This window comes from Parasteatoda tepidariorum, chromosome 1, assembly GCF_982258835.1.
Source record: "Parasteatoda tepidariorum strain Cologne lab strain chromosome 1, Ptep-v5.0, whole genome shotgun sequence".
In the NCBI taxonomy this organism is placed as follows: Eukaryota; Metazoa; Arthropoda; class Arachnida; order Araneae; family Theridiidae; genus Parasteatoda; species Parasteatoda tepidariorum.
The window spans coordinates 8,934,547-8,955,928 of NC_141755.1; the positions used below are offsets into that span (position 1 = coordinate 8,934,547).

The 21,382-nt window shown below is 31.0% G+C and overlaps 1 long non-coding RNA gene across 1 annotated transcript; it reads left to right on the forward strand.

Moving 5' to 3' along the window:
* The first annotated feature begins 4,288 nt into the window (after positions 1-4,288).
* On the forward strand, positions 4,289-5,704 carry LOC147816271 (uncharacterized). The gene is made up of 2 exons (XR_015432472.1): positions 4,289-4,697; positions 5,560-5,704. It is a non-coding gene; the product is annotated as an uncharacterized LOC147816271 (long non-coding RNA).
* Positions 5,705-21,382: the final 15,678 nt, after the last annotated feature.

Consider the following 21,382-nt stretch of genomic DNA (forward strand, 5'->3'; position numbering starts at 1 on the left):
GAACTTGAGATGAACGGAAAGATTCAAAGAATAAACAGATAAGATTGACATTTCCAATAAAGATAGTCTACGATTCCTGACACCATCTCTTTTTCAATCTTGGTTTTATTTCTTACCAGGCAGCGACATCTGTCGAGCTCTACTGAAACAAAATATTTTTTCTTATTTGATAGAAAAAGTTTTAGCATGTAGTCTGATTTTTATTGACTATTTAGTGTTGGGTGACATATAATATAAGATTGATAATGGATTAATTTATTTAAAATATTTGAATTAATTGATAAGAATTATATTTATTTTATCACCTCGCCGAGCCGATTAATTTAGTATATTTAAAACATTTAAACATTCAGCTAGATTAGACGATTCAAATCGTTTTTAAACAATAGACATAAATAAGTCAGGTCACGTAGAAAAGAAATGGTACAAGAAATTAAATTCATTCAGTTTTCGAAATTTCGCAATAAAAATGAAAAGAAAAATTAAACATAAATACACAGTATCCTGTAACTTAGTCTTAACGTAACTCAGTCTTAAACATAAACACACAGTATCTCTGTAATAAGTAGAATAAAGAGTAAATTACTCAGATTTAAACCCTCTTATAACTCTAAAACAGTTTGAAAATTTACCAGATTCAGAATACAATACCTCAATTGTTTATACTGCAATGTAAGAGACTCAGAAATATACTATGTACTTGTTTTTTATACACAAAACACTTATAACTTCTAAACTATTTATCTCAATAACTCAAATTGTGTCAAATTCAGAATGAAAGATTACCATGGGAGATATGTTCAGGTAGCGAAGTAAAAAGTGTTCAAACCTACATGTTAAAATAAGTACACTATAAAAAATTCCGGATCAAACTACAGTAAAAAAAATACCTGCACTCAGAGGGCCGGTATTTTGCACCGTAAAATCCATTTTTACCAGATTACGGAATTAAAAAAAATCTGATATATCGTAATTTTTACAGTAACATTGATATAATTAGAATGGTTCAATGATTTTATGATAATTATTACTGTAAAAATTACGATATAATACGTTACGGTAAAAATGAACATCATTTTAAAACGGATTTTATAGATGATGCAACCAAAGTAACGATACTTTATACCGTAGTTTGATCCGGATCATTTTATAGAAATTCTTACATCTTTTGACCTGTTACTCACCTGTTGACCTGTTACTCACATGATCTTTTAACTCACCTTATTAATATTTAATTCATCTAAAATAGAGAGAGAAAAAACGAATAGCAAACATTTCTAAATTAAGTGCAAGGTATCTAAGAGTGTATAAAAAGAATTAAAAAAAATAAAAGATATCCTTCTGTACCACACATTTAGCGAAAATATCAACTGATTTCTAAACAAATAACGTAAAAAACACTAAACCAACATCTAATGGAAGTACTTAGAAAATAAACCATTTCAGAAGAATTTCGTAAACGAAATGAGAATATCCTGTCTAACTGGAGAAAGATATGTAATATATTCTTTAGTGAGCGACATTTCCATTTTCTGTCTATGCAATAAGGAATGTGTAAGTTTTCCAGTTTCTTCGGCACATTGGTTTCAAGAAAACTTCTACAATTTCCTTTCTATGAAAGGAGAACGTTATTGAACGTCAGTTTCTTCATGGACATTTGATACACAGCACAGATGTATTTACTCTAGAAAGTTCCTAAGAAAGAAAATTCACCTTTAAGGAAATGTTATTACATTTCAGTAATGTGATTTATAGTATTCATACAATGAAAAAAAATAAACTCTCATGAGAAAAATTTTAGAACTATTTTTTAATGCTGAATAATGAACCTATTCATAAATAATCTTATCAATATTGTTTTGGTGTTTTTTATTATTGAAGAAAATAGTAGTTCGTCAAGAAAGTTTGAAATACTTATTTTCTAACGTAAGAAAATTTTGAAGAAAAAAAAATTACAATAAGGGAATGTCAATATATGTTTTTCAGTAATAATAGTTTTAGTGTTTGTAGCATAAACAGTGCAATGTCATAAGAAAATATCTAAAATTATTTTTGAAGTTATACTTCTTATGCGACTTCCAACAAGGTTGCGTTAAACGTTTAACGCTACATTATTATTGGCCGGGAAATCACGTGGTAGGATCCAGTTTTCCCTCATTCATTTCCATATTGTTTTGGTTCTCACTAGCATAAAAACAATAAAAGTCATAAAAGTATTCGCGATCGCAACGCTAGAGTACGCCGTCTAGCGGGAGCCTGTAAATATCAGACATTAATTTATCACGTTTTCATTTAGTTCCATCAAAATCATTGACTGAATCAGACGCCATTTTTTAGCAGCAAATAAGAAACAAAATTTTCCTAAGGAAAAGGCCGAAGAACTTGAAAAAAATCTCCAGAATATTAGTAAATCTTTCAGGAACAGAACACGCCAAACATCTGAAGAAAAATTCCTCAATAATTTTTAATTTCTATTATCAACGAACTTGCAACTGATGACTTCCGATTTCGGATACTGTTACAGATGTGTGTATTAAGGTAAAATGCATTTCTTCTGTCTTCAATTCATTACGAGTTAAAGTGAAGTCAACATTGCTTTCGTCATTGCAGTGAATAAATATGAATTCAGAACATACAGAATTGTAATAGTTATAGCATATTCTTCTTCGTTATAGAATAGTATATATTTCTGTATCCATATAATTTGGAAAACAACAATAAAAAATTATCCAAGTTACTTCAAATAGTGTCATTTGTGCTGATTCTTAATTAATTTTAATCGTTTTCTTGGTAAGTATTTTTTAGTTTTGAAAGAATAAGTTCAACTAGAATTCAGCTATTCTGTTTTTAGCTACATATTCAAATTCATATCAATTATAAAATTTTGCTGTGTAGTATGTTATCTAAAAGTAATGAAGGGATAAACTATGTATCTTTTATTTGAGAATAAAGTTTTCAAACAAGGAACTTATCATTTTGGAAGACTCCGGGAATTATAAATCAGGTAAGTGCAATGATTTTTACAATAAAAAATGTGCTTGTAAATATTTTTTTTTCATTTGATGATGGTTCTCTACAGAATGGTTTTTTACGTCTGATTAAGAACTATAAGAATAATAAAAAAAGAAACAATATGAACGTTTTTATTTCAATGTAAAGAATTCTTAAAATCGTTTTTTTATCCTAAGAATTCTTTATTTTCCGTTTTTTAGTTTATAATTTTTTGATAAAAATTGTTCTCAAAATACTTTTTTTGAAAAATTAAATGGTATAACATTATGTGTTTATGTATACATCTTGTATATTCCAATGTTTGAAGTAATATGATTCAGAAAAGTATGGAATAAAAATTCGGTACTTACGTATTAACGACACCGCCGCTACAGATTTGGAGGTTTTTAAGTGCCGCCAATCTACACTTAAAATTTTTGCGACAATTCATAAAATAAAACACTTTATTTAAAATCAAAATAGTCAATCGGATTTCGGTGGAAAATGAGCCGATATAGAGTTTAGCATATATTCAAAACAATCATATCGCCATATAAACTCTGATAAATAAGATTCCAAATGAAATAACATTTACAAAACGTACGTTTACCAAGATAAAGTTTTATGTTGTGGGAATTGGTACATTTTCGTTTTTTCGGTAAAATATTTCCCTCCTGAAAAAATAAAATTGCATCTTGTTTTGTTTTTGGCAAATCCCAAAGACGAATTTTCGTAGCACTAAAAATGACGACAAAAAAGAATTGTTTTTTTTTTGTTTTTGTTTCGTCAGCATTCTTTATTTTACGTTTCTTAGTTTCTAAATAATGATTTTTATTGAAACTTGAAATTTTTTGATAAAAATTGCTGTCAAAAAACTTTGTTTACAAAATTAAATTTCATAAAATTATGAGGCTTATGTATACTTTTTGTTCATTTTAATTTTTGAAGTAATATGATTCTTAAAACTATAGAATGTAAAGTTTAAATGGGCCTTTCATGTTATATCATTAAATTTAGTAATACTATTTCTCGGGCATTAGATTTTAACTCTTATCAGAATATACATATTTTTTTCTGATAATGTACAAATATTTTTCCGATGTGTTTTGGATATTCCTTCTATAATAAAAAGAGATACCATTTTGTTTTCGTTTGCATAAGAAATAATATCAAGCATTTTTCTTTTTTAAATTTAATTAGCCACAATAAAGAAGGAACGTTGCAATGCTACGTGCTACATTAACGACGTCTCTAGAGTAACTGAATGACTGTTCATATAGAAATCGCAGGTATTATGGCTATATCACACGAGAGAAAATATGTGCAACTGCAAGTGTAACTGCAAGTGTAAGTGCAACTGTAAGTGAAATTTCTCCAAAAATTGCTCGTGTGATATAGAAATCACGGTTGCACGAAATATCTGCAACCGTTCAGGCAATTTCTTTCATGAACCAATCAGATCGTTTGCTTTTATGACGTTTCAATTTTATGTGATGACGTATACAAATGTAAATAAAAATGGCGGCGACGTTGGTGAAGAGTATGATCGGATGAAATTTTTTTATAGACGAAACGGAACAGTTTTTTAGTTTAATAACATTTTCTTTAAAATCAAAGCATTAAAAATACTTTCACACGATGAAATAACCATCTCAATGCAGTTGATGTACTACCATAACAGGAACCTGCACATCATTTTAGTATCGGTGAGTATAGTACACTATTTTCTAGATAAATTTTCTTTTAGAATATTTATTTATTTTAAGCTAATAAAATTAAAACTTATTATAATTTGTTCCGATCAAAGTTTTAATTACTTTAAATAGAAATAATTTCTATTTTTATATATGTAAAGATTTATACTGGCGAAAAGCTTTACTTTGAAATATTCGCCAAGCAACTCGCCAAACTTTGTTACATTATTATAACATAAAATATAATAATGATTATATTTCTTTATTTTCAAATTTTAAACTTTATTACTGTTGATTGTAAAAGCATGTGTCCGATTATTTGAAATTTTTTTATTATTATAATTATTTGTGAATTAATTATTTTATTCTTCCCTAAGAATTCTTTTAATTTTTGAAAATCTAAAATGCAAATTTCCAATCTCCTTGTCTGTTTCTACATTCATCCCCTCAATTCTTTTTTTTTTGTGTGTGTGTGTGATGATTTACTAATGATACTTTACTTTTTATTTATACTTCACATTTATATTTTGATACTTAGCTTTTCTACAATGACAGTAAGTATGTAAGTGTACCTTACTAATTTTTCAATATACATAAATTTTTAATAGTCTTCGATCATAAATACAATCTATTTTTCTTAAAACAAATTTCAATCCAAACATAAGAACTACAAAACCAAATATACCTGCCATCTTTCATTAGTGTATAGAATAATCTTAGAACTCTAATCAAAATATCTGTCAAACTTAAAATAAGTTTAAAGGGGATACCTAAGGACTTAAATGATTTCAAATTAATGGTATTTAATCTCTCTTATTCTAATAACGTGTTGGTAAAATTTTATCATGAAAGTGATTTCTTTCTTTTATTTCAGATATTTCGTATAATCCTGTAGGGTTTGTCTGGTGAAGAAGGAAAGAGATGCAATACTGTTTTTATGAAAGAAATTAAAAAATAAGAAATGAAAATGAATAATGTTCTAAATGTTTCACTTGACAATAAATGTTTTGTTTTTTAAATTGATTCTTGTATTATTTAAAATGCAAAACAAAACATGTAAAAGTCTGTAACAAAATAATATGATACATAAAAAGTATGTTCTTAATAAAACATTTTTTTTTCATAGTTATAAATAAATTTTAATTTATATACTGTATATTACAATAAATTTGTCCTAAAATAAATCCCATAATTTTTAATTAAATTATCTCATATCAATAAAGAATGTTTTAAATTTTACAATAATAAATTGTAAGTATGACATTGAAAATCCTCTTATATTTAAAAAACAATTTTACTAAGAAATTGGAAAAAATAATTTTCATAAAAGTGATACTCCTGATATGCAATGTGCAAATGAATAAAATTGATGATCCTTTAAAAACTAAACTAAACTCAGCGGCACAGCCCACAGAGGGCCAAGGCCTTCTGTGCCCATCTCAGTTTTCTTGACCTTTGGGCTCTGGGATGCAGGAGCATTTGTTCCGGTTAGGTAGTCAGCCATACGTGAAACCCCCAGTGTTTAGCTCCCAAGTATGCTTGGTACTCATTTATCGACCCACTGAAGGAATGAAAGGCTTAGTCAACCTTGCTCGGCCCGACGATCGAACCAGGGACCTGTGGCACGACAGCGCGATGATTCTTTAATGCAATGTAAATTAATTTGATGACAATAAAATTCTGACACATTGTAGTATAGACATTAGTAGTATAGACATTATTTATTATGTATTTTTTAGACTAAATTAAAAAAATAGAATTGATTTGATAGAACTAATAGTTTTGATGTTATAAATATTTTATGAGCAAAAGGAAAGTCAAAAATTGTATATTTCATACATTAAACCCTCATTTCTTCTAAAGAATTATTTCAAAGGACTATGTTTTTTAATTAAGCTTAAAAAATTAAATTTGAAGAAATGCCTTACTTGTTTAGATAGCAATGTCAGTGGCATAAAATGGTATAAGTCATAAAATTGTCCTTTCTACACATGAAACTTTTATAAATTTTCGAGTAGCTAAACTATTAAATCAGACAGCTTGTTTTTATTCTCATTCGATTTAGCGTATACATAGATAACGATACCGCACTTGCCTAGCTAGCATGTTAGATAGTAAATATATATAAATAAACTATGCTTTTACAGGGTGCGGAGCCAAATTCAACAAAAAATAAGCAACTTTTAAGAACATTTTAGGCACTCAAAAAATATTTTTAAGCACTATGTAAATTGACAAAATGCAAAATAAATCTCAGACTTCACATGATCATGATAAAATAACTAGAATTTGACAAAGAACTCTTTTCTTGATTATATTAGCCATTAAAAAATGATCAAGAGATTTTTCGGTTCGATTTCAGAGGGTGAAAAATAAAGCCTGAAATTGAGAATATCTTGCAAAATACAGCAGAGTTGCACATGAGAAAGCAAGGATCTCACCGAACCCAGCTCACTCGACGCACATGCGGACTCTCAAGTACTTCACCAAACCTGTAAAATGATTGGCGCTTTCATACGCTATGGACTGACGGTACGCTGAAATTGATCGTGGTTAAATGAATTCTGAAAACGTGAAATAGAAAAATGTGAAAAACACCTTTTTACATAATACGTGGCGAAAATCGACATTCCCTTTCATAAATTTCATTTTCGAAAAGGGAAAATAAAGCACCTTTTAATAACACCCATTAAGAAAAGCACCTTTAAGGGCCTTTAAAAAATGAAAATCGAAAATAAGCACCTTTAAGCACTTTTCAAAAACGCTACGCACCATGTTTTATACCTTAGTCACTCAAATCAAGATTAAAAAAATTGTCAAAATTCTAGATAGTATTTAAGTCCATCCCCCTTTCACCCCCTTATCCTTTTAGAGACGCAGCATGTATTTAAGTCCATCTCCCTTTCACCCCCTTATCCTTCCAGGGACGCAGCATGAAATTCAATGATATCTTAATATCATCTCATATTATGAGGTAGAAATCATAATCCTTTTTATACTATGCTACTTCACTATTGGGGAAATAAAGTTTTTTAGAATTTTAATTTGCTGCTGAAAAAAAGACTTAACACAAATACAAATGTAAAAAATTAAATCAAAATCAATCAATATTCTACAGCGTCTGTGATTTCTTTTTCCTCCCTTTAAGAACATCGTTCAGAAACTATGATATAATAAAATATGATAAAATAAAATATGAGCCAAAAATAAAGATAAATAACAAAATGTGGTAACCCAATTACATGCAACCGTTCAGGCAATTAAGCAACCCTTTCGGCAACTCCGAACGGAGGAATTGCGCTTAGAGTTTCACTTACACTTGCAGTTACACTTGCATTTGCACATATTTTTCTCTCGTGTGATAGAGGCATTAGTCTCATACAACAACGCCCCCTATAGTTCGTTGCGATCGCGAATTGTTTTTCTATAAATATTTTTTTGAAGTTATACTTCTTATGCGACTTCCAACAAGGTTGCGTTAAGCGTTTAACGCTACATTTTTATTGGCCGGGAAATCACGTGATAGGATCCAGTTTTCCCTCATTCATTTCCATATTGTTTTGGTTCTCACTAGCATAAGAACAATAAAAGTCATAAAAGTATTGTTTTTCTATAAATATTTTTTTAGTTTGGTTTGATACACATCTATATATATATTTCTCTTACACGGCACCAAAAAAAAGCCTTATTACAACTCCCCGAATGGCAACGTTAGAAAATCGACCAATGATTGCTGCTAAAAATGTCACATGGCAAATGTCACATGAGGTGGCTCAACATATAGCGCCTTTAAAAACGGAAACAATAACCAGAGTGATAATTATCAGGGTGTTCAATTCAGATTCATGCCCTAAAAACATGATAATATTTAATTTAAACTCATTTGGGTATAATATGAAAAAAGCACAACTACTTCCACTTACTAGGAATAGCATTTACCTTTTAGTTTAATTAATAAACTGAGTTCTAAATATGTTTACTAAATTCATAAACTTCGGTAAAACAACAACATAAGTTATTTCCAAAGGAACTAGACTAATACAATTCCAACCTGGCGAGTAGCGACTTATAACTTATAACAAGACACTTCGTTTGTTGCTTTTACTTGTTGCTAGAAATCAGGTTCGCAGAAAATGCTGTTTACTAGTTAAATTTAGTAGGAATAACACGATCTGTGACGTATGCTATAGTATACCCAATTAGGAATTAATTAGGCTGGCCTTCTCCGTGACTTTCTTTCCTTTCCATGACTATAAATAAGTCACAAGGTCAGACTTTTGAGAAAATCAGTTTAGTATTGACTAAACAAGTTTTTAGTCATGGACAATTTTATGTTGGCCTGTCAAGAGTTAAGTCATTTGACAGCCTTTCAGTAATTGCTTCAAGATGCCAAATCTATAATTGTGTTTTCAAAGAAATTCTAAATGCTTAGTGTTAATTTCTTAGAGCTTTGCAGAAAAAAATGTTTTTTGGAAAAAATGTAATTGAAACTTCTATTGGCAGTAGGCAAGGGGAACTGCCAAAATCAGAACTCCCCGATTAGAAATGCAGCATGGCGACCTCCACGTGGTATTTCTCGGGTAATGCTAACAGCCATGCATTTTAATTTATTGCATGTAAAACATCCTTATTTCGTTCTAAAATGTTATGTACTTTATCACAAATGTTAATTAATATAGAAATTGATTTCAATAATGCTGATCACCAAAAAATATTTCATTTGGTGATAAAACAAATTTTTGTGTTCTTGAAAATGAGAGACTTTTTGAGGGTTATTATCTCACAAGGAAATTTTATATTTTTAAATAATAAAAAAAAAATTCTAAAACTTTCAGAATTTCTAGCGTTAACTAACTTATTATACACATTTAGTTGAATTTAGGTGAGTAACTGCAATATTTGATAATTTATTTTGCTAATATGTTTCTCATTTAGCTAATGTTCTTATTTTTTCACCATGTACAATCTAAATAGCTAATATACTTTTTTAAAACCCAATAAGAACATTGATAGAATTCTTCTACATAAGTACAATACTATGTCTTTGATGATAAAATACTATATCTTTGATGATAATATACTATGTCTTTCTGCTAGAACATTGTGTTCATTGGCGAGCGAGCGCAACGAGCCATGGTTCACGGCGTGAACCACATAGGATTGCGTAGCAATTCTCGGGGGTTGGCGAGCGTTAGCGAGCAGGGGGCGGAGCCTCCTAGTATAATTTAATAGGATAGTATTTTTTATTTTCAAATTTAGTGGACAACAATTGTAAATAGTGAAAACAATCCCACGGACAATGCGACGGATTTAAGGTTATGTCAAGGTACGTCTGTTCTGAACATCAATTGATTGTTAGGTTTTCTCTTTTGAAATTACATTATGACGCATTCACATACATTATTAATACAAATACATTTTCCATGACGAGACGATGAGGCAACCACAAGCACTTCCACTGTTTCAAGAGATCCACGAGGGAAAAATGCACAGTATTACCTTTATTACAGAGCACGGAAGCGAGCGGAGCAGGGAAAAGAGTCGTTGAATAGAGCTAGTGATCCTTCTACGACTGCTGATTCTTCTACAATTAACGTCGCAGGTTACGAAGCTTAACTTCTTCCGCGCGGAGGGACTCCACGCACTATTTATATTGAAATTCGAGACTATACCAGCATTCAAAATCAGGAAATTAAAAATATATTATAAAGTTTAAGTATTCCGATTTACAGTTTTACAGCGAAACACTATATTCTTAAGAGAAAAAAAAATTGAAGTTGAAATACTAAATAATGAAACTATTCGTAAATAATAACTTGATTAAGAATAACTTGGTACAACAGTCGACAACTATACAACTTGGCTACAATGACAACTATACAATAACAGTTGACTCGTTTCAAGCGCTCAAAAGCAGGCGCCCATTTCAAAAAACGTGGATGAGAAGAACGTGCACGAGAAGAGCACCTACTTTTGAGCATTTAAGACGTGTCTACTGCTGTTTACAATTTATATATTTTTGAAGTGAATGAATGTTTTAGTTAAAGTATATTTTACCGCTTTAGTTTCTTGTGATTATTTATTAAATATTCTAAAATAAGTTTAATGTATTGTTTTTATTGATTACTAATTATTAAATTTTTATTATTATTTAAACAGGAGCAAAACACGTCTTAACAAAGATTTATTTATAATAAAAATTCTAAGAAAAAAATTACCATAAGGAAATGCGAATATTATGATTCATTTATACAATTCATAGTATTTATAGCATTTTAATGGATTAATATTTCATAGTTCCTTGGATAATTCGCAAAAGGCCGATGACTGGCGAGATAGACTTGTCCAAGTATCATTAGAAACAACAACAACATAGGTCATCAGTTCCCAAAAAGTATTCCACGGAACCTTAGGGTTCCATGGATGAGTGATTGAGGTTCCAAGAATTGGGACTTTTCTTAACCTGCTATGATTTTCAAAAGTTTGCATTCAATTTAAATCCAATTAATTATACATTATTTATTTGATATTTCTGTCATTTTTATGTCATTTTGATTAAAATGATTATGAATTAAAAAGAACTCAAAACAATGTTTTTTTCTAATAACAATATAATGAATGAATCTCGAAAAGGATGTGAAAAATTGCATTAACCTTTTGCATCGTATAAAAATAACCAAATTCAACAATGAAGAAGTATGTTTCTCTGTTAACTATTCCTTACTTTGAATTTCGTCAGTTTTCGTCTTTATTTTAACGAAAACTATATTTCAGCTCATTCATTTTCAGTTTATGCATGCACTAAAATCAAATTAAGAACTATACTAGACGCCGCTCCAGACCTGTGAACTAAACTATATGACGTAAAATCCAATTTTTAGACTAATATTGATAAAGCGATTTGATGGAAGCATTTCATTCGCTAAATATTTTCAAAATAATTAGATCTGTCAATATTTTTAAAATGATTTATTCTTTATCTACTGAATTTAACTATTGCCAAAGAAATCTTTTCATTAAGTCTCATGGTTCCGTCAAATTAAGGTCGATCATTTACGGTTCCACAGACGAACAAAAATTGGGAACCACTGGCGTAGATGATCAAGATAAGAACAAAGAAGAATCTTAATACTGACACTCAAATTAATTAAATCACGAATCGTTTATTTTCAATCATTCTCAAAATCTAAACAACTGCGCTTCTAACTAATAAAAAAATTATTCCGATACATTTTTATTTCAGAGAGCACGAATTATTATCATTTTCGAATTATTGGATAAACAACTTAAAATTACCTCGCAAACAATTCCCAGTTATTTACCTCTTTCCGTGATTAATTGTAAATTCAAACACGATATAAATCCCTAAAGTTCCAAATGAATTTGTACTTCTCCGGAAGAGCATCATTTGAGAGGAAGGAAGAAACACTAATGATGCTGATCATCTTCCGCATCCTCCCACAAACGCCCAGTGCAAGAGCAATGGATGTTTTTCTCCAACTAAGTGATCCCATTAATCAAGAAATCTACGGAGTGGCACAATAAATACGGGTTATGGGCAGAATGGAAAGAGGCAGATATGAAAAGAACTGAAGGGTCATTTCGAAAGGACAATTTGCCAATTGACCCCGTTCTTCCATCCATCAAAATAATTTGGGAGTGCAGTGCTGATTAGTAGATAACAATTATTCTTTCTGTTGTATTTCTTGTAACAACTAAATTATTAATCGTATTAAAAAAAATCTTTTTTTTTTGTGCTTAACATTTAAAAAATAATATATTGCTCTAAGAAATGAGTTTATATCAAACTATAATTATACATTGTACTAAATGATTAAGAATGTTCCTTTTTTTTTCCTTCCTCACCCATTTTCGTTAAGAAGTTTTCTAACTATGTGTGCACTGCTAATTCCATGATAGTAACCTCGCTAGAAATTACAAATTAATTAATATGTAATTACTAACAAAAAGAAAATTTTTTTAAATACTCAAATAAGTCCCCTTTGCCGTCAGACTAACCATGGGAGATTTTCGTGGTTTTCTTCTCCATGTAACCCAAATGCAGGTTAGCTCCATCAAAAAGTCCTCCGTGAAGGCAAATTTCTCCGAATACTTGATCTAGGAATTCCCTTATCTTCTGGATTGAGCTCAAAATTATAAGGCTACTAAGTTGAACATTAGTAGTCGTAAACCTAAGAAATTGAGCCGGCTGTTCAACGACTGTTATAAAATCAAAATATTTTTTTAAAATTTCAATTGCATGTTTATAATATAATTTAATAATATTCTCAAATTACTAATATATTGTAATTTTTAAACCAAAACATGCTGAGGAACATACCACGTGACACTGTCAAATGCATCTTTTGGGTAATAAGAGCAATTTAATATTCATAAGAGCAATTTAATATTCATTAAAGCAATTTAAAGTTCATAATGTTTAGCCTAACAAACTAAACATTCGCAACTATTAAAGAGCTTCTAATAAGTTTATTTAAGTAAATACAGTTATTATATTATCATTTCATGTTATTGCATTCTTCTTAACTTTTATCTTCCTTTTAATAATAAATTTTTAATACTGTGCTGAAAGTTGGTGTTGGCGTAATTCAACTTTTTCATATTATATACTGTAATAAATTCCAGATCAAATTGCGGTTTTAAATAACGGCATTTTAGGTGCATCATCCAAAAAATTTATTTTACCGTAAAGTCTGTTTTTACCATTAAATATTATACCATAATTTCGTCAGGCTACCGAAGCGGGGGTGCCATCCCCTCCGCAGAGGATCAAAATTGTGATAGCATGTCTTCGGATCATCCTCCGGGATGTTTCCCAGACCGTCGCCAATAGCCCATTGTGCAGCTCTAGTGCGACGTAAATTAACAACAATAACAACAACCATAATTTTTACAGAAATATTTAATTAGAGTGATTCAGTAATTTTAAGGTAATTTTTACTGTAAAAATTACGTTGTATCAGATTTTTTGTTCCATAACATGTTCCGGTAAAAATAGATTTAACCATAAAAAGTACCTGCACCCTGTACATTCCATAATTTGATCTGGAATTTTTTTACAGAGTAATGTACTTCCAAAATTTAAAATATTCATTAAGGCACCTACTTTCCTTTCAAATGTACAACCAGTACTGCAATGACTAAAAGTTATTCGCTGAAAAAACATATCTTCCAATTACATTAAAACGGCAACCGCAGCAATTGTTATCCTGAGCCCCAACCAGTGTTTACTAAAGAACTAGAATCATCGAAATGTCAGACATTGCGTATTCCAACCACTGGCAATACTTCTGATTACATCACTTACAATAACTCTGGGATGGAAATACTTTAGGGTGATAGCCAAACCAGTCCATAGCATTCCAAATGCAATTCTGATATGAGGCTGAATTTTTTGTATGGGAGAGTACGATTCCTCAATAAAACAAAAACAAATGCGCCACTTTTGTTCTTTATCAATATGCTGCCCCAAATCACAATAACCTGCCTCCTTCTTCATTAAGAAAGACCTCTTAGCTTAAGTGTCTTAATTTGGTAGATTGAATAGAAAAAATCGTCGTGGGAAGGCAAGAGATATTACCGTGTGACAATGACATTTTCTTTGAGTACTTGTACAACATGCAAGTTAACAAAGTTAACTTTATATTATGTCTGTAAAGTGAAAAGAAAAATAAAGTCATGTTTGACATGACTAGCCATATTTGACTTGAAATCATATTTGACATAAATATTCTGCATAAGGTACACGTTAATTAATTGCACGGCCTAAATGGCAAACACTTCTTAAAACAAAACTGTGTTTTAAACACAATTATCATCACAACGAAACCATAAACATAATTCGTAAGCATACGTAGTAGTACGTAGGCATAATTCGTAATAATTCGTTGGCATAATTCGTTAATAAAAATAATTCGGTTTATCTACCGATTACACTCACTAACTTTAGTTTGTTCAAACAAATTCAGAATAAGCATTTTTTCCAGTTAAAAAAAAGGAAACAAATTTAATTTAGAGCTCACTATTGCTCGTTATTCTTTAATGAGTTAGTTCCATCGTTCGTTATTCTTTAATGAGTTAGTTCCAACATAAATCCCTTCTGCTTTGACATAAGTATTTATCACCATTCTTTACAATGAGTCATTCAAGTGGATATTTAACCGGAGATTGTTCTCGACAATTTTGCTCTGTCTCCCATCGGATTTATGACCAGCGAGTGCTGACCAAAGACGATTGAGAAATCTTGCCTCCCTCGGGGGGGTGGAAAGGAACCTTGAGAGAGGGTCTTAATGTCATAAAAGAGGCTTTATCAGCCTTTTCAGCCTGCTCGGGACCTCCTCTGGACCTCGTTAATGAAGCAGAGGTTGATTGGGGTCAAAGACGAGCGTTGATTGGCCCTCGGGGAACAAGTCAAAGATGAAAGACGTGCGGGAAAGGACCAGAGATAACGAGATCATGGGGTGGAAGCCAACTGAGATTTCCAAATCCTATTGATAAGGACAGCCTTCGATGCATTCTGGGAAGAAAGTTGAAAAGAATAGAATAGGAGGAGAATGGGGCCAGCTTAAGCCTATTTGAGATCATGAAAGACGTATACATTTGGGGAAATAATAGTGTATCGAATGTCAGAACTGTTTTGCTGTATTTATATCAACTACTTTTCAATATTATTGTCGTAGAAGGAAGTATATCTAATTTCTTTATATTATATTTAATTTTAAATCAGATGAGCATAGATTTATTTCTTAGTCTTCTAATTTGTCTCAGGCTAATTTGGATACAATCAGTAACTTTCCATCAGAGATTTATAATCACTTCATTGAATTCACCTAAAATAAAATTGCTCAATTTTATCTCAAATTAATCGGATTAAGTTTATTTCTAATAATGATATGCTTATTTTAAGTAATTCCGCATCTCAACGTAAACTTCTCTTGAATACTGGTATCCCGATTGGATTTGCAGACAGATACTTGATTTAGTAGTGAATTGCCCTCCGAGGCGAAGCAATGCTTAGGTCTACGCTATGGTAGGGCCATAGGCGTTGAAGTTTCGGTTGGATCACCTTGAAATATTATTGAGTGCCTGTCTATATTTAAAATTGATAAGTTTAGTTTTATCTCAATTAATATTTTTCCAATTTTTTTTTTCTGATCTACAAATTTAATTATTTAAAGCATAGCTTTGTGGTTTTCAATTTTGGCATATAAACTAATTTTGTACTCAAACCAGGTACATTGGATTCTCATCCGAAAAGTAGGGTTTCCCTTAGTCGAATGTCCGTGCATCTAGTTCAATTTTCAGGATTCTAGTATAATGTCTTAATTTAACTTGCTTTTCTTTCTTCTTTATTACTCTTCTTTGAGACAGCCAAGGTATGGTTGTTTGTCAACGACTGCAGAAACTGCTCCAGCACTGACGGTCTAATAATGCCTCCCAGATGACGCTGCTGTGTTTATCAAGGATTCCATTTCTGTTGTTTATCAGAGATTCCATTCTGTTTCATTACCTTCTCTGTTGTTTATCGGGGATTCCATTCTGTTTCATTTCCATTTCCGTTGTTTAGTTTTAGATAGTTACAATTGTGCAATCTTTTAATGCTGGTTGGATTATTCCTGCTCTTCTTTTATTGCTGTTAGTTATTATTCCTGCTTTCCTGTCATGCTGGGTAATTAATTTAGATTTAAATTTTCTTCGAATATTCTTTTCAGTTATAACATTAGCAGCTAGGCACTAATGTGACTTGGAATTATTTGTGTTTTATTTTTTTGACTATCCCAATCATTTTGCATGTTAACATAACAATTATTAGTCTAGGCTTATTATAATGATAAATCAATTTGATACGAGTACGAAACATTCAAAGTGGAAGTATTCCGCAACCTGCTCGCACAGACCTCAGTGCTGATGTCAAATATCCTAAGTGGTAGATGGATCATGGGTTAGAGTCCCCTTGTCTTCAGGTTAACCGAGGAAGGTTTTCGTGGTTTTCCTCTCCATGTAACGCTAATGCGGGTTAGTTTCATCAAAAAGTCCTCCACGAAGGCAAATATTCTCTAATACTTGGTCCAGGATTTCCCTTGTCTTCTGGATTGGGCTAAAAAATGCAAGGTTACGGAGTTGAACATTAATGGTCGTAAACCCAAAATTGGGTCGACTGATCATAAAATAAGTTCCTTATAAAATAAAATAAGAATATGTGTACCTTCAAGCAATGCAACTCTTGGGTGTCGAACCTCAGGTGCTGAATCATGGCGTAAGCAAATGTTATAATTCCGCAGCCAATCACGTTCGGCACTCACGTGTGACGTCACTTGATGGTACCCAATTGGAAATATGATGAATAAAATACAACTACTTCCACTTCGACTTTTTTATTGGACATAGCATTATCGCCTAATAAAACACTTTGTTTAATGTCTACTTGTTGCTACAGCAACAAGTCAGACATGCCGATACTGCCGTTTCCTGGGTAAATTTTCTGGGACTATCAAGACGTGTGATGTAGCTAATCGTATATCCAATTATTTTTATTATTTTTCAATGATTAATTAAGTATTTAAAGATTCAAAACACTTATATTGAAAATTATATTTCTTATACAGAAAAATAAGAAATGTAAAATCATTATCAAAGACATAACAAGATATATGATTTTCAATCAAACTCAAGCTAGCTATTCCCACTTTATAGAAACATTATCCCTCACCAAACTCTCTTCATTTTATGTGTTTTCTAGCGATGAATAAAAATGACTTAGTTTGGTTTTCAGGTCATATTGTAAAGCACTGCTAAGCTATCCATACGACTCGTTTACAAAACGGGTGATTTTGTAAAAATGAACTGCAAACCGCCAAACTGCTCTCTCAATGAGTTAGGAACATGAAGCGAATCCACTCCAACTATTAATCCACTCTCCGCACTCATTAACGTAATTTAAGTTCAATCTCACTTTCTATTTCACCTGCATCCCAAAATCTCTCTCTTTTCGTTTGAAACTCGAAAAGTTGAGCTATTAATTCAAACGACGCCAACTGATGAAACGCTTGGTAATCGAAATGAATGTCTCGATGTTTCTCTTCTCGATTCAATGGCCGAATCGCAACTTTAATAATGATTGCGCCTCTGCACAAAATCGCCTCCATTATTAATGAATGCCTTTGGAATTAGGAGAGAGAGAGAGAGAGTGGCTAATTTAATGAGGTGCGAACTTCGGGGCCATTATTTCATTTTAATTAAATAGTCTATAATAAGAAATGGATTGTAAAAACTTAATGTTGTTTATTTTATTGACTAAAAAATTATTTATTGTTCAGAAATTGATTTTGGAATAGTTCGCAAAATTAATTGCTTTTGGATGTAAGTTATTGAAAGGATATTTTTTTCTCATGTTCCAGTTTTAAATTTGATTTAATTGAACATCTAAGATATAAAATAAGATAATTGGCAATTATTATATTTGAGACGTTTTATTTCAAATTTAAATTAATTTATTTAGGAAATTTTAAACAGGAACAAAATGATCTTTCCAACTTAGGAACTTGAATTAAAAAGAAAATTTTTTGAGTCAATGATCGTTTTAAGTCTATGACTGCTAAAGTCAATGATTACTTAAAGGGATTTTTTTTTCTTTCATCGTAAATCTGTCGTGTTTAAGGCAGTTGAAAAGTATTGTCTTTGAATAGAGAACAAATCGTAACTAAAAAACAAGAAAAAACTAATTCTTGTTTTTGAAAAAAACAAGAATTAATTTTGTCTACTTTTAAGCACAAAAAAAAACTGTTTAAAAATGACTCTAATAAACTTCCCTAATAAAACTGATTATTTTTAAATTATGCTAATACTTTATATTTAAGTTTGAAATATTATTAAAATGCTTCATTTTTAAACAAAATAAGCCATAATCATTCATAACCAAATACTTCATTTATGATAAAGTTTAGTCTGTTTGAAATGCTTTTTTTTGACAAACGCAAGCATCTATTAAAAAAGAACTGGCAAAAATAGTGAAAGTAATGAAACGAGAACAATACATTTATGTTCGATTTTTATGTAGTTATGATTATTTAAATGATTTCCAGTTTACAAAGTTAATTTTGTATGATAAGTTTTGCAATATAGATTAGGTAATGTAAACGTGGTAAACTGAAATAATCTGATCTGCTGGAATAATTCTGTTATTTATCAGTCAAAAAATGTTTCTGCTGTTTTTGGATATTTGATAGTTTTGTTATAAAGCTTTCACGTTCTGCAACTGCATGAGAACACAACACAATAAATAACAAACTTGTGAAATTTGTAAAAGTAACTCTGTGAATAAAAAGTTGTGAAAAAGTGCTTCCTTAATTTCTTTCTTAATAATTTAAGTACAAATGAATTCGTGTAGACAACTGGTTGTGGAACTATAGTGAATATGTTCACATTAAATGTTCTGCAGTAATTATATGGATTAATTAGAAACGCATTACATTTTAGAGAAAAAAATTATTACTTATGATTATTTTTTTTTTTGCAAAATTAGTTTGATTCTGCAAATTAATCAATTCATTTACATTGTTTTCCTAGTTCTTAGACTTTTATATATTAAATTCAGTTTATTTTTGTCGAGACAGACAAAACGCATGCTTAAAGCTTTTTATGCTTTCTTTTTAGTCAAAAATGATTACATAAAGAATTTTATTATTTTTATTGCAGTTGTAAAGTATATACTACTTTTCTCTAAATGCATTTTGCTTTAAATAATTTGTTTCACGTTGTTTACATTATGAATATGACCTGCCTATCAGCTGGTTCTTAATACTATTTATGCAATTGTCTCGTAAAATAAATTTTACTTAATTAATAAAATATTTGTGGTATTAATAAATTTACTTCTAAACAGATAAACAAAATTAATTTCTAATGATGTAATCTGTATTTGAAACAGGTTTATTTAATTCTGTTCTAAATTATAATTTCACTTTAATAAAACAAAACTTCAGTTAAAATAAACAGTGCCAAGAAAATGTAGTAAAAATCGCATTTTATTTTTTTGTTAAAGCAAAATTTTTTTTATTACAATTTCTTGTGAGCAATTATAGCAATTTTGTGATTTGCCCACACTAGTCCAATGTCATTGCGCCAGTTTAGATGAAAAAAACAACTTTTAAAAAAAGCTAATTTTAATAAAATAATAATATTTGTATTAGAAATAATCTCATTTATCATCCAAAATAAAAATTTAATTTCTATAAAATATTTAATTCATCTGTTCAAATTATTGCTTGCACTGATGATATTGATATCATTGTAAGAACCTTTAAAGACCTCAGGCAAGCGTTCCTGGATCTGGGAAGAGAGGATAAAAGAAATGAACCTTTCAATTAATCACAGTAAAACTAAGTAGTATCTGCAATTTATTACTTACACTCATACCTCCACACCCATAGAGAATGGAGAATACAAATTTGAAAAGGTGAACTCATTCATTTATCTAGGCTCTGAAAGCAACTCCGAAAATCTCTTGTGCCCCAGAAGAGAATAACTGCGGACAAGAAATGCTTTTTTGGTCTAAGAAAATTTCTGAACTCTGTCAACATTAAACGGAACACCACGTTTTGATAATAACTGTTTAATCAGGACAACTCTCACGTATGCATCTAAAACGTGGACTTTGTCGCAGGCTGAGGAGAGAATTGTCGCAATTTTTGAGAGGAAGATTCTCCGATCCATTTTTGGTGGCTTTATTGTGATAACGGAGTTTTATTTTTTATTTTGTAACAGTCGTTTAACAGCAGATCCAATTTTTTTGGGTTTATGACTACTAATGTTATACTCCATCGCCGTGTAATTTTCAAACTAATCCAGAAGACAAGGGAACTCCTGGAACAGGTATTGGGAAAAATTTGCCTTCGTAGAGGACTTTTTGATGAAACTGAACTGCATTTGCGTTACATGAAGAGGAAAACCATGAAAACTTCCCACGGATAGCCTGACGGAAACGGAACCCATGATCCGTCTACCACTGTGCATATTTTTCGTCAGCATTGTGGTCGGTGCGAACCGAGTGCGGAATTCCTATTTACCAGCCATCGCTGGGATTCGAAGCCGATTCATCTCATTGGGAGGCGAACGCTCTATTCTCTGAGTCACCATGATAACGAAGTTTCGGGAAAGAGAGCTAACTCTCAACTTTACGGGTTATTCGGAGAAGCGGGAATTCTGAAGTATCATAAGGTACAGCGTATTAAATGAGCTGAACACCTTTTAAGAATGAATGAGGATCGAAGAAGGAAAAAAATCTTTCTGGTGAAGCCAATATGACTTAGAAGAAGAAGCAGACCCAGATTGAGATGGGCGGACTGCCTCCAAAGTGACTTTGTCTCAATTAAAGCCAGACACTGGATGGTTGTAGGGTGCAGAAGAATGGACTGGTCTCTTCTTCTTCAGAAAGTCAGGGTCCATCCAGGACTGTTGAGCTATTGATGAATGAATAATTAATACATCCTTTCTATAAAAACATTGTGAGGCTGTTTAAATGATGATATAATATGAATATGAATCAGTAAAGTGGCGAGTCCGTGCACGATTTTTACCCCGTCCCTTTAATTTATTTCTTAAATACTAATGCCATACAATGAAATGCTGCCAAATGCAACAGAACCAAAGTGATGCCGCGAACAGCGACTACGTGAAAG